Source organism: Oncorhynchus kisutch, linkage group LG20, assembly GCF_002021735.2.
Source record: "Oncorhynchus kisutch isolate 150728-3 linkage group LG20, Okis_V2, whole genome shotgun sequence".
Classification (NCBI taxonomy): Eukaryota; Metazoa; Chordata; class Actinopteri; order Salmoniformes; family Salmonidae; genus Oncorhynchus; species Oncorhynchus kisutch.
This window is the reverse complement of record NC_034193.2, coordinates 31575074-31587431: the sequence shown is the minus strand read 5'-3', so window position 1 is coordinate 31587431 and position 12358 is coordinate 31575074.

The following is a 12358-nucleotide window of genomic DNA, read 5'->3' as shown; positions in this document are numbered from 1 at the left end:
GTCATTGTCCATTTGGAAGACCCATTTGCGACCAAGCTTTAACTTCCTGACTGATGTTTTGAGATGTTGCTTCAAAATATCCACGTAATTTTCCTCTCTCATGAAGCCATCTATTTTGTTTAGTAACTAGTAACTCCTCTTAATGACTCATCCCCTCTGGCATTTAACCACCGTTATCTTCTTGCCTTGTACTAATTTTAGTTTAGTTTCACATTAGGGCATGGAAACTTTAGAGCCATAGCAATGGTTAAACAATAAACAGTCATGTCTACTCCCCAGACAGGTGCACGTATTGGTGTCTAATGACACATATGCACATATAGAGTGCATTATTCTTGCTGACTCCTCTGAAATGAACACACATGTTCTAGAAAATTCGCAATAGGCATAACCAACCATAGCAACAGTAAATATTAGGCCATATAGCACTGGTACAGAAATAAACAGTCATGTCCACTCCCCAGACAGGTGCATGTCTAATGACACAGATACACATATAAAGTGCACTATTCTCGCTAACTCCTCAGAAATGAACACACATGTTCTGGAAAATTCGCAATATAACCCTCCTCTAAAAGCTTAAGTCCAAAACATTCAAGGATGTTCCTGTATAAGTGAGATGGGAAGCAAGAGAGTGATAGCATAAGAGAGTGATAGCATAAGACTTGGAAAGCAATGAAAAACACAAAACATAACACTTTTAACAATGAGGTAAGCTATGCATAATTATATACAGTTGACGTCGGAAGTTTACATACCCTTATGTTGGAGTCATTTAAAACTCATTTTCAACCATTCCACACATTGTCAACAATAAAACTATAGCTTTGGCAAGTCGGTTAGGACATCTACTTTGTGCATGACACAAGTGATTTTTAGATAAATTGTTTTACAGACAGATTAATTCACTGTATCACAATTCCAGTGGGTCAGAAGTTTACATACACTAAGTTGACTGGACCTTTTAAACAGCTTGGAAACTTCCAGAAAATTATGTCATGGCTTTAGAAGGTTCTGATAGGCTAATTGACATCATTTGAGTCAATTGGAGGTGTACCTGTGGATGTATTTCAAGGCCTACCTTCAAACTCAGTGCCTCTTTGCTTGACATCATGGGAAAATCAAAAGAAATCAGCCAAGACCTCAGAAGAAAAATTGTAGACCTCCACAAGTTTGGTTCATCCTTGGGAGTAATTTCCAAATGCCTGAAGGTACCACGTTCATCTGTACAAACAATGTTCACAAGTATAAACACCATGGGACCACGCAGCTGTCATACCACTCAGGAAGGAGACACATTCTGTCTTTCAGAGATGAACGTAGTTTGGTGCGAAAGTGCTAATCAATCCCAAAACAACAATGGACATTGTGAAGATTCTGGAGGAAACAGGTACAAAAGTATCAATATCCACAGTAAAACGAGTCGTATATTGCCATAACCTGAAAGGCCGCTCAGCAAGGAAGAATCCACTGCTCAAAACTGCCGTAAAAAAGCCAGACTACAGTTTGCAACTGCACATGCGGACAAAGATCGTACTTTCTGGTCTGGAACTGTTTGGCCATAATGACCATTGTTATATTTGAAGGAAAAAGGGGGAGGCTTGCAATTTGAAGAACACAATCTCAACTGTGAAACACGGGGGTGGCAGCATCATGCTGTGGGGGTGCTTTGCTGCAGGAGGGACTGGTGCACTTCACAAAATAGATGGCAACATGGTAGTGTAAGTATATTTCTCATAATGTGAAGGGACATCCACAGGCAGCTTTATGAGTGTTACTAACGGTTGAGTGTTGCGTTCAGAGGGAATTGGAGCTCTGGAACTGTTCCAGTCAGGTAGAGATTAGAGATGTGTTGTGAGTGTGGGGAATGGAACTGTCAGTGCAGAGGATGGTGCTAAAAGGGAGATCCTTTACCTACCCAAATGTACTCTCTCATCTATGTCTACACTCTCCTTTTCTCACTCCATACGTTCTCATTTTCTCCTTAATCTCTTGCTCAATCTTTCACACTTCCTTACTGTCATTCCATGCTCTTTTTCTCTCTCCTTTACTCCAACTATGCCATGTTGCCACCCTATTGCTCCCTTCTCTGAGTGAAGGCAAGATGAATGAGAAAAGGAGCTGCATGGTGAAATAATAGAAGCGACCCTCCATCCCCAGTCCCGTTACTCGAAACCCCAAGACCCCAGCCCGGAGTGACAGCCACTCAAGTGGCGGTGGTTGTTTGTGTGTGTGTGTGTGTGTGTTTACATGAGTGTATGTTTGTGTGCGTCCAAACGTGTGTGTGTGAGACAGTGCTGGGCTGGTCTAGGCAGAGCTGGCCACATTGTTGTCAGAGCCTCGGGGTCTGCCTGTCAGACCAAGCACTTGTCCTGATGGCTCCTTGGGGGTTCACGTCAGCACATGCTGCAGACTGTCTCTCTTGTACAGCTTTTGTTTGAGAAGTGCTGATGATTTAGTTATCAATATGGCCTAAGAATTACCTTTCCAGGTGACTGATTATTAATTGTCGTTGTAATGTGTGATTTTTAGTGTTGGCATTATACATAAGAATTTGTATAATTTGAAATCTGAAAGCATTTTTAATATAGGAACATTGTGCTTCGTGCAGAGGCAAAGTCCTGGGCTGTTATCGCCTCCAGCGACGTGTTTGGTTTTCACTTCATGTATTTCCACTCTGCAGACTGACTCTGCAGACTGACTGAGTGGCAGATCAAGTAATATATCTGAACCCAGTGTGACTGTCTATCTGCCAGTGTTTACAGACGGCTAGCAGCGGAAGATTCTGTAGCCTGGTCTCCTTGATTAACCAAATCTAAACTATTCGGTTTCACCAAAATAATGTTTCCAGTCAAGAGGCATATTCAGTGTCTCTAGGAACAATACTTACGATTGAATATGTCCTTCGCTATCAAATAAACTTTTAAAACATGTTCTTATCCAGGGTCTCCCATTTTCTGCCTGTGGGCTGTCAATGTAGTCCATTCTAGATCATGCAGTCATATGAGAGTAAGCTACAACGTAATCTCCCACTTCTACCAGTGGAAAATGGGAGACTTTGGTTAAAAATGTGTTTAAAACGCTTATATAATATAATAGGGAATCAACTAAAAGTATTGAAAATGTATTATTTGCCTAAGTTTATTGTAAGATATGAACAGATTATGCAACGAGAATGCCCATCTGTGTGTGTGCTGTGCACGCGCCTACCACTTTGTGTAGCAGTTAGCGATGATGCTGTCTTTTGGTAGATGGAAAGGCTTTCCCAAAAACGTTCTCTATTAAATGAAGAAAATGGACAATGATATCAAGCATACTTCCAAAGTTGTGGCAAAATGTCTTAAGGACAACAAAGTCAAGGTATTGGAGTGGCCATCACAAAACCCTGACCTCAATTCAATAGAAAATTTGTGGGCAGAACTGTAAAGCAAGTGCAAGCAAGGAGGCCAACAAACCTGACTCAGTTACACCTGCTCTGTCAGGCGGAATGGGCCAAAATTCACCCAACTTATTGTGGGAAGCTTGTGGGGGCTACCCGAAACGTTTGACACAAGTTAAACAATTTAAAGGCAATGCTACCAAATACTAACTGAGAATGCTACCAAATACTAATTGAGTGTATTTAAACTTCTGACCGACTGGGAATGTGAAGTAAGAAATAAAAGCTGAAATAAATCAATCAATCTCTACTATTATTCTGACATTTCACATTCATAAAATAAAAGGTGGTGATTCTAACTGACCTAAAACATGGGATTTTTTACTGGGATTAAATGTCAGGAATTGTGAAAAACTGAGTTTAAATGTATTTGGCTAAGGTGTATGTAAAATTTCGACTGCAACTGTGTGTACAAAGTCAATGAAATAGATGACCACACTGGGTTCCACTCCTATCATCTAAAAACAAGAAGAAACTGCTCCAGTGGACACACTATAACCAATACTTGCGGTTATGCTGATTGCACTCAGGATTTGGCGTAAGCAGCATGATCCATGCTGGTGTCAACAGTACAGGCTGGTGGCAGCGGTGTAAGGGTATGTTTTCCTACCACACTTTAGGTCCCTTGATCCAATATATCAAAAAAACATTTGAGACCTTGTAGAATCCATTCTTGAAATTTTCAGGCTGTTCTGGAGGCACAATTTGGCTCAGTTTTCAGCACCAACCTGCTCTAATTCTTCAATGTTTGAGGGGTACATTTTGGATGTGATTCAGATCAGTCCAGTATCTCTTCTTGAACCATTCCTTGTGTGTTTGGGGTTGTTGTCCTGCTGGAAGACCAACAACCTTCAATGGAGACCCAGTTTTTGGACGGTGGGTTGGAAATTTGACTCAAACACCTATATCTACTAACTTCATGATGCCTTGCACACGTTCAAGACCCCCAGTACTAGAGGTAGCAAAGCAACCCCACAGCATTATCAAACATCCCACATATGATTGTGGGGAGGGTGTTATTTTCATTGAATGCTAATTTGGACGTCTATAAACACAGCGCTGAACTGTATTGCCAAAGAGCTCTAATTTTATTTCATGGCACTGCACACAGTAAGTAAACAGTGTTGGCTAATCATTAGCCGCAAATAGAAAATGCTATAGTACCTTGGTCCATTTAAAAAAAAAATGTATGAGAAATCAACTCAGCAAAAAAAGAAAGGACCCTGTATTAAAAAAATCCAAATAACTTCACAGATCTTCATTGTAAAGCGTTTAAACACTGTTTCCCATGCTTGTTTAATAAACCATTAATGAACATGCACCTGTGGAGCGGTCGTTCAGACACTAACAGCTTACAGCCGGTAGGCAATTAAGGACACAACGTCAAGCTATAGGAGTGGCCATCACAAAGCCCTGACCTCATTCCTATCGAAAATTTGTGGGCAGAACTGAAAAAGCGTGTGCGAGCAAGGAGGCCTACAAACCTGATTCAGTTACAACGTGACAAAATTCACCCAACTTGTGGACGGCTACCTGAAACATTTGACCCAAGTTAAACAATTCAAAGGCAATGCTACCAAATACTAATTGTGTATGTAAACATCTGACCCACTGGGAATGTGATGAAAGAAATAAAAGCTGAAATAAATCACTCTTATGATTCTGACATTTCTACATTCTTAAAATAAAGTGTTGATCCTTACTGACCTAAGACATGGACTTTTTACTAGGATTAAATGTCAGGAATTGTGAAAATTGAGCTTAAATATATTTGGCTAAGGTGTATGTAAACTTCCGACTTCAACTGTAATTAAAATCAAAAACACATGAACAACGCACAGACATAAAACTGAAACAGAACAGTAATGCCTGTGGAAGAAACCAAAGGGAGTGACATATACTGTATATATAGAGTACAGGGAACATAAGGTTGAATATATCATTATAGACCTGCTAGATCTACTGTCTCATTTATATTATGACATTTCAGCAAGATCTACTGTATTATATTATGACAGACCAGCTAGATCTACTATCTTTTTTAAATTGTAACAGACCAGCTATATCTACTGTCTGTCACGCCCTGGTCGAAGTATATTGTGTTTGTTTATTTATTTGGTCAGGCCGGGGTGTGACATGGGTTTATTGTGGTGTGTTTTGTCTTGGGGTTTTGTTAGGTATTGGGTGTGTGGCTTAGTGGGGGTATCTAGCAAAGTCTATGGCTGTCTGGAGTGGTTCTCAATCAGAGGCAGGTGTTTATCGTTGTCTCTGACTGGGAACCATATTTAGGCAGCCATATTCTTTGAGTGTTTTGTGGGTGATTGTTCCTGTCTTTGTGTTTGCACCACATAGGGCTGTTTTGAGGTCTCACGTTTATTGTTTTCGTTAGTTTATTCGTGTATAGTTTTTTCTTCATTAAACAAACATGAATCATCATCACGCCGCATTTTGGTCCACCTCTCCTTCAACTAAAGAGAACCGTTACACTGTCTCCATTTCACTTTGGCCATTGTTGTGGGCCTGCCCTCCCCTCATCAGCCTCAAATAGGCTATTTCATTTCACAAATAATATTTTATATTATTAATTTCAAACAACGGCATTAGCATGAGAAGAACTTACTACTCCAAAATGATGTACTCTCCATTCAAAAAATATTCTTCCATTTGGGAATCGCTAAATGAATCGTCCCCGATCAATTTCTTCTAAAATTGTGTGTACATCTGTATATCTAGACTTAGATGTATCTTTCCCTGACTTAGTCGCCATACTGACTGATATATAAACAGCTGAATATGCGATTTACCAAAACAATGCTGTGTGCAACATGCGTGGCTCCTTCCGGTATGAATCGCCAATGGCGAATGAACCTCTTACGCTGGAGTTTACTACATGGGTTGGTCTTCCAACACAAACATTACTTATTGCCGTTTACCTCAGCTCATTGGCTATCTACCCAGCTAGATTTTAAGACGATTAGTGGTCATTGGGTTAAAATACGGTCAATCAACGAAACAGCGGGCAAATCATTGGTGCACAATGATGTCAGTACTTGTTGTCTTCAAATCGGTTTCTTTCAGTCAATACGTCCCGCGAAATGGCCCATCAGGTTTGATTGTGTTACAAACAAACGAGTTGATTGCAGTGAAACCAAACATGACTGGAAAAGTCACGTTTTGTGTGTGTATTTACCTCATGTGTAGTCGAAAATGGAATGAGACGAGATTCACGACACAAGCGGTTCACAAAATGTTTCGTGTTAGGCTATAAAAATCGATTTTATCAAACAAAAGACCATTCATTGTGTAACAATGAGCATTGGGATTGCAAACAGAGGAAGATCGTCAAAGTTAAACAATTTATTTTATTGCAGTTTGATTTTGTTACGCCTGTGCTGGTTGAAAGTTGTTTTTTATGGGGCTTTATCCTCAGATAATCGCATCGTATTATTGTGCAGTAAATCCTTTTTTAAATCTGACAACGCAGTTGGATTAGCAAGATTCTAGGCTTTCGAAACATGTGAGACACTTGTATTTTCATGAATGTTTAATATGACTATTTATGTAGCGATCACCGTCTGTTGTCGAATTTCATCCCGCGACCGGGTTCTGTGCACAGAGAGGTTAATAAAGCTACAGCACTCTAGCTGTAGGCAGGCTGCTTATGAAGCCTTGTTAGTTTATAGGTGAAATTAGCTTTTGAATTTTGTGTCTTCTTCGGCTTCAGACAAAAGATAATATTTCAGTGACATTTTTTGTTGTTGTATTGATATAGAGAGGCATTGAGTGATAAGAAGCATATGGAGGAATAGAGAGCAGAGGCATACCAAGCACTTCGTGGTGTCACTGTCAGATGGTGCTGGCAGTCCTCAGGTCCTCTTTATACGCAACTGTCTCCAAATCGTATCTTTCCATCTCTCAGCCATGTTCAGACTCCATTCACACATCAGTCTCTCTCACTCCTCAGAGACAGTGAAATGACCATGCTGGTTAATCAAATCATGCTTCAGCCAGGCAACTTAATTTTCTTTGAAGTGCATCAGACAAGCAGCAGAACGCCCTAATCCGGCACAATTTGTGTCCTTAATAAGATCCATTCTGTTTCAGTTGTGTGTCTGACTGTCTCTGTGTGTGGCTCGCCATCAAATCTGCCATAATCCATATGTAAACATGCAAGCAGGTGCACACACACATTTATGTGCATACCACAGGTATGTAAACCAGTGGTGGCTGGCTGGCAGAGATATATGAGGACTGGCACATTGTAATGGAATGGTTTGAAACCATGTGTTTGATGCCATTCCATTCATTCCAGTCATTAAAATAAGCATGTTATATTGCTATATTTCCAGCCTCCTCTGATGTAAACCCATGTACACACGCAGATCACCACTAGGCCTCTACATCCAAAAGGAACAGGGGGCATTATTGAAATGGTATTGCACAGCTGTGTTGATAAATGATACATTACGCTAAAAGAAGGAACAGGTCAGATCATCAAGGTGAACAAAATTAGCTAAAGCTACAAGTGATGGGCCTCCCAAATGGCACAGAGGTCTAAGGCACTGCATTTCAGTGCTAGAGGCATCACTACAGACCCGGGTTCGATCTTGGGCTGTGTAACAACTGGCCTTGATCGGGCGGCGCACAATTGGCCCAGTGTCGTCCAGGTTAAGTGAGGGTTTGGCCGCGGGGGCTTTACTTGGCTCATCGCACTCTAGCGTCTCCTTTTGGCGGGCTGGTTGCCTGCAGTCAGTCGTCAGTTGAACACTGACCTCAGTCGTCAGTACTCCGAGACATTGGGGCGGCTGTCTTCCAGGTTAAGCAGGCGGGTGGTAAATAACTCTGGACCACCTATACTCCACACAGAGAGATGCGTACAAAGCTCTCCCTCACCCTCCATTTGGCAAATCTGACCATAATTCCATCCTCCTGATTCCTGCTTACAAGCAAAAACTAAAGCAGGAAGCACCAGTGACTCGATCAATGGAAAAAATGGTCAGATGAAGCAGATGCTAAGCTACAGGACTTTTTTGCTTGCACAGACTGGAAAATGTTCCGGGATTCCTCCGATGGAATTGAGGAGTACACCACATCTGTCATTGGCTAAATCAATAAGTGCATCGATGACATCGTCCCCACAGTTACCATACGTACATACCCCAACCATAAGCGATGGATTACAGGCAGCTTCCGATGAACCATCAAACAGGCAAAGCATCAATTCAGGGCTAAGATCGAGTCGTACTACACTGCTCTGATATTCGGCAGATGTGGCAGGGCCTGGAAACCATTACAAACTGCAAAGGGAAGCACAGCTGAGAGCTGCCCAGTGACACGAGTCTACCAGACGCGCTAAACTACTTCTATGCTCGCTTCGAGGCAAATAACACTGAAACAGGCATGAGAGCACCAGCTGTACTGGAAGACTGTGTGATCACGCTCTCCGCATCCGATATGAGTAAGACCTTTAGACAGGTCAACATTCACAAGGCCACAGGGCCAGACGGATTACCAGGACGTGTACTGCGTGCATGCGCTGACCAACTAGCAAGTGTCTTCACTGACATTTTCAACCTCTCCCTATCTGAGTCTGCAATAGCAATACGTTTTAAGCAGACCACCATAGTGCCTGTGCCCAAGAACACTAAGGTAACCTGCCTAAATGACTTCCGACCCGTAGCACTAACGTCTGTAGCAATGAAGTGCTTTGAAAGGCTGGTCATTGCTCACATCAACATCATCCCAGAAACCCTAGACCCACTCCAATTTTTATTCTGCCCCAACAGATCCACAGATGATGCAGTCTATATTCCACTCCACACTGCCCTTTCCCACCTGGACAAGAGGAACACCTATGTGAGGTTGCCATTCATTGACTACAGCTCAGCGTTCAACACCATAGTGCCCTCAAAGCTCATCAATAAGCTAAGGACCCTGGGACTAAACACCTCCCTCTGCAACTGGATACTGGTCTTCTTGACAGGCCGCCTCCAGGTGGTAAGGGTAGGTAACAACACATCCGCCACGCTGATCCTCAACACAGGGGCCCCTCAGGGGTGCGTGCTCAGCCCCTCCTGTAATCCCTGTTCACTCATGACTGCACAGCCAGGGACGACTACAATACCATCATTACATTTGCCGATGACACAACAGTGGTAGGCCTGATCACTGAAAACAATGACAATGAGCCTATAGGGAGGGGGTCAGAGACCTGGCCATGTGGTGCCAGGTAAACAACCTCTCCCTCAACGTGATCAAGACAAAGGAGATGACTGCCACCTGCTTGCTGCTTTTAACCGTTCGTCGGCACGGTCTGTTTTCAAATCAAATCACATTTTATAAGTCACATCAATGGTAGTGTAGAACCTTTTGAGGATCTGAGGACCCATGCCAAATATTTTCAGTCTCCTGAGGGGGAATCGGATTTGTCGTGCCCACTTCACAACTGTGGACTACAGGAAAAGAAGGCCGATCACGCACCCATTCTCATTGACGCCGCTGCAGTGGAGCAGGTTGAGAGTTTCTTGGTGTCCACATCACTAACATGGTCCAAGCACACCATGACAGTTGTGAAGTGGGCACGACAAAACCGATTCCCCCTCAGGAGACTGAAAATATTTCCTCAGATCCTCAAAAGGTTCTACAGCTGCATCACTGCCTGGTATGGCAACTGCTCGGCCTCCGAGCGCAAAGCACTGCAGAGGGTAGTGTGAATGGCCCAGTACATCACTGGGGCCAAGCTTCTTGCCATCCAGGACCTCTATACCAGGCGGTGTCAGAGGAAGGCCCTAAAAATTGTCAGACTCCAGCCACCCTAGTCATAGACTGTTCTCCCTGCTACCACACGCAAGCGGTACCGGAGCACCAAGTCTAGGTCCAAAGAGGCTTCTAAACAGCTTCTACCCCAAGCCCTAAGACGCCTGAACATCTAGTCAAATGGCTACCCAGACTATTCGCATTGCCCCCCTCTCCACACCACTGCCACTCTCTGTCATCTATGCATAGTCACTTTAATTAACTCTACCTACATGTACATACTACCTCAACTAACCAGTGCCCCCCGCACATTGACTCTGAACCGGCACTCCCCTGTATATGTTTTTTTTTTTTTACTGCTGCTCTTTAATTACTTTTTACTTTTATTCTTGTTTGTATTTTTTGAAACTGCACAGTCCGGTAGGGGCTGTATTTGGAGCATGTGACTTACAAAATGTGATTTGATTTGAAAACAGAACGTGCCGACGAAAGGTTAAAAGCAGCAATCAGGTGGCAGTCATATTGCTTCTGATCTCAAAACATTGGTTTTCATTTTCTATACATTTTCAGACGATTATACATTTTGAATCGCAACCGTTCATTGACATTCAGCAGGTGATCTACTGCACACAGCTGATGTTTTATGTCCTTAAGACTTGTCATTCTTATGGGAATGGATCTTGCAGCTTAATGGAAATCCAATCCTTTTGTCAAGTAGGATGAGATTACACCTGTCGGAGAGATGTGACGTCTGCATGGCAGTCATAGCCAATCTGTGACATCAACGGTAGTGGACAATGTGGAGCAAGAATGGGAAAAACCATATTAGAAACGTTGACAATCATAATAGGCCTCTTCTCTTGCCCAAGGCAGAACTATAACAGTATTTTCCTATATAAGAGGCTTTCTTGTTGCTTACATAACCTTTCTAGGAAAGCAAGAACAATGGACTTCGATGACTCAGCACTACAGACAGACCCCTGTTAATAGATTTCCCTGAACTGGAGTACAGTTCAGTATAATTCAAAGTGCAAGCTAGACAAACATGAACAATGCACTCCATTTCAAAACTCTAACGCTGAGACCTAATTTTACCATTGTTTTATCCAATTTTCTCCCCCAGAAGCTTAGACACTTGATGTCTCTGTACTCGGGCTATTTCTGACAGAGCCGCCAGGAGCGAGGTGAATGATTATCACTGATCTGAGGTCTGTTTTAGAAGGATAAACTCCAATGTTGTTTGGGATTAGCCCTGAATTTGTTCACCTCTCTGTTCATCAACTTTAGGAAAATGTGCCTTACTTCAAAATGTAAGTTCTGGAAAAGGCTAAACATTTTTTTTAATTAACTAACATGAAGCTATTTGTTACAGTAATCAATTTCGGGTTGAAAGAGTCACTCATCAGAAATGCCAGTGTTCATTCCACAGAGATCCTATTAAATTAGTTATAATTCTATAGTTCATCCATCCATCAGCCACCCACCCATCCATTCCTTCATTCATACAATGTTTGTCCATTCATCCATCTATCCCTCCCACCCTTTCTTCATTCCTCCATCTTTCCAATTCAATCACAAATGTATTCATCTATTTACTTGTTGAGGATAGGGGGCAGTATTTTCACTTTGGATGAATTGCATGCCCATAGTGAACTGCATCAAACGCTGTCCTAAATTGCTAATATATGCATATTATTATTACTATTGGATAGAAAACACTGACGTTTCTAAAACTGTTTGAATTATGTCTGTGAGTATAACAGAACTCATAGGGCAGGCAATCTTCCAAACAAGTTTTGAAATTCTGAAAGTTGGGGCAACTTTGACGTCATCGCCCCCTCCCTTCCCAACAAGTTATGGATCTGGAAACACTTCCTACGCCTTCCACTAGATGTCCTCATTCAGTAGAAAGTGTAATGGAGCATTTGCTGTGAACTTTGACCTAATGGGGGGGAAAATAGTCGGTGTGGCAAGAGAATGCCATTTTGTTGTGGCGCATTTCTCTGTGAGTGCTACGGCTGTTCCAATCAGCCCCAGATAAACGAATGATCCGGTTGGAACGTTATTGGATATATATGATTATAACATCCTGAAGATTGATTCTGTAGTTAGTTTGACCAGTTTTTTCGACCTGGAATATATCTTTCGGAAGTTTTCATGCAA